The sequence below is a fragment of the Cupressus sempervirens genome, chromosome 3 (assembly GCF_028749045.1).
Source record: "Cupressus sempervirens isolate cs-2001-9-10 chromosome 3, ASM2874904v1, whole genome shotgun sequence".
In the NCBI taxonomy this organism is placed as follows: domain Eukaryota; kingdom Viridiplantae; phylum Streptophyta; class Pinopsida; order Cupressales; family Cupressaceae; genus Cupressus; species Cupressus sempervirens.
Genome location: NC_143120.1, coordinates 715,275,177 through 715,277,328, shown reverse-complemented (window position 1 = coordinate 715,277,328; position 2,152 = coordinate 715,275,177). Strand labels below are relative to the sequence as shown.

Here is a 2,152-nt window from a genome sequence, read left to right as displayed (position 1 = left end):
TCACCGTGGACCTTGTGATCAGTTTGACTCATTGAGTTCTACATGTAATGTCTTGATGGAAATTAGGCCTGGTGGGTACAGAGCAGTGCAAAATACATCATGAATTATAGAGCACTATATAATATAATAATAACAAGTGATCTAAGCTAAATCATCTTGTGCAAAACTACTTTCCTAAGGTCCTGGTCCTTTGTGTTAAGAGAATTTTTAGAGAATAAAATGAGGAAACCTCCTTATGAACTCTAGTGTAGCTTTCACAGCATTCATAGCCGCAAGGGGTCCAAATTCATATATGCACTATCACCCTTCTATTCTCCAACCAAATTAGACAAACCTCTTAAACCAATGACTGTCAATTTATTTGACAGGCTGGTCATAACTACTGCTGTACTCTCATCATCAACAGAGGAAACATTGAAGTGGTTTATAAGAAACTCCATATAAGAACCATTATCTACAAAAATATTTGTAGATAATGCCTTGTGCCCAAAGATGATGTTAGCTAGCCATGGAAGACAAAATATTTGTTCAAGCAGGATACAAATTTGAATCCCGTAAGTAATTTGCTTGCATGCTCAAACCATTCCCGACTTGTTTCGGCCTAGAATAGGTCTTCTGGTATATCGAGTTTCTCAGTTTCCCTATAAAATTCCTCTAGGTCGTATGAGATCATTCCCAAGAGAGTGGTCTTATTTCCTTGTGGAACATTGAAGTCTCTGACCTATATGTGTGCCACATTATTTTCCTCCTCCTCGCCATGTTGACCATATCCAGCACACATGATTCCGGTCTAGTTGTGATTAACAATAATATAAGAGTTGGAGGGTTGTTCCACAAATCGTGCCTGTCCAAATGCCCTTGGCTCCAAGGTCGAACTTATATCCCATAAGAAGACGAAGGGGTAATCCAATAACATAGTAGTACCCTATGTTTATATAAGCTATTAGACTTTGCCAACCTCTACCTATAGCCACACCTGATAGAACTGGCTACACAATATTCAAAACCATTGTAACTCCAAGTAACATTGCCATGTTGGACACTGTTTCCATGACTACTTGACTACTCGTGAATAGTACTGCAAAATCATTTTTGATTGCAAGAATGATGGCCATGAATATAAGCCCAATCGACAATGATGTTATGACCACCACCATGACAGAAAAATTTGCAGCTTTGGGGTGACCAGCTCCAAGTTCATTCGATACTCTCACACTAATGGCAGCATTGAAACCAATGAAGATCATGGCTTCCCATCCATTCATATTCATGTAGACAGATAATGCATCAACTTCAATTTTTGCATTTTTCAAATTACCCATCATCACAATAAGTGACATCATATACCAAATCTCCAAACATAACATGACACCCAAAGCCATTGAAAGACAAACAAAAGACCATAGACATTAGGTGGGCATGCGTGAGAGATAGGTGCATACCGCTGGGCCCATATTATTCATCCCATTCCTGAGACCACATTCCGTTCAGGAATCCTATCAAACACTTGGCGTGCTAATCCATTTGTGAGAGACAACCAAGATACCGAATCCTTTTCAGGCATTATCTCAAACATGTAGTGAGCATCCTCTTCTTTTTTGGAATTCTCAAGGATTTCTAGCACTCTCTTCTTCCCTAAGATCACCATTGAAATTCGCATTAGTGGAAGCGTGAGCTTGATGAAGGCAGAAGTTGTGACGTTGAAAAATATTGATGAATTCGTGCAGACTAGAGAAGCAACATTATGAGCTAATATATGGTCTCCTAGTAGAGCCATATGAATTGAAAGACCCCCAACATAGTGTGCAATCACATGGACCTTGATATCAGGGCCGTGTATCTATGTAATCCTTACCCTAGCTGCTGGGATATCAAACCTAGCAATGTCCTCAATTGTGAATTTATTGGAGGAATGTTGAGGGTGTAAACAATTTTGTAACAACCACATTTCATATCCTTCATCAAGTAAAGTTCAGACTAAATCCATTGGTCCCGCAAGTAGACAGAAACTCTCAGTTGAATGGCCATTTAACAACAACACATGATGATTCTTTGTTGGTCAATCAAATTCATTACTCTTTGGAGAACACTTCCATTATTTGTAGCTGAATGGAAATCCATCACTTGCTGTTATCTCATGCAATACATGGCA

The 2,152-nt window shown here is 39.0% G+C and overlaps 2 pseudogenes; both read right to left on the bottom strand.

The window, feature by feature from the left end:
• Positions 1–207: 207 nt before the first annotated feature.
• On the bottom strand, positions 208–781 carry LOC149568770 (bark storage protein A-like; annotated as a pseudogene).
• A 19-nt stretch (positions 782–800) lies between these two features.
• LOC149568769 (protein DETOXIFICATION 35 pseudogene) lies at positions 801–1,400 on the bottom strand (annotated as a pseudogene).
• Positions 1,401–2,152: the final 752 nt, after the last annotated feature.